The following is a 330-nucleotide window of genomic DNA, read 5'->3' on the forward strand; positions in this document are numbered from 1 at the left end:
TTGTTTTGTATTTCAGTACAAGTACAAGGAAGGGTATCGGAAGCAGCTGGGCCACCACATCGGGGCCCGCAACATCGAGGACGACCCCAAGATGGTGTGGTCAATGCACGTGGCCAAGATCCAGAGTGACAGGGAGTACAAGAAAGCCTTTGAGAAGACCAAGACACACTTCAGCAGCCCCGTGGACATGCTGGGGATCGTGTTGGCCAAGAAGTGCCAGGGGTTGGTGAGCGACATCGACTACCGGCACTACCTGCACCAGTGGATCTGCCTGCCCGACCAGAACGACGTGATCCACGCCAGGGAAGCCTATGACCTGCAGAGTGATGT

Source organism: Corapipo altera, unplaced genomic scaffold (genome assembly GCF_003945725.1).
Source record: "Corapipo altera isolate COAL_440 unplaced genomic scaffold, ASM394572v1 59853, whole genome shotgun sequence".
Taxonomy (NCBI): Eukaryota; Metazoa; Chordata; class Aves; order Passeriformes; family Pipridae; genus Corapipo; species Corapipo altera.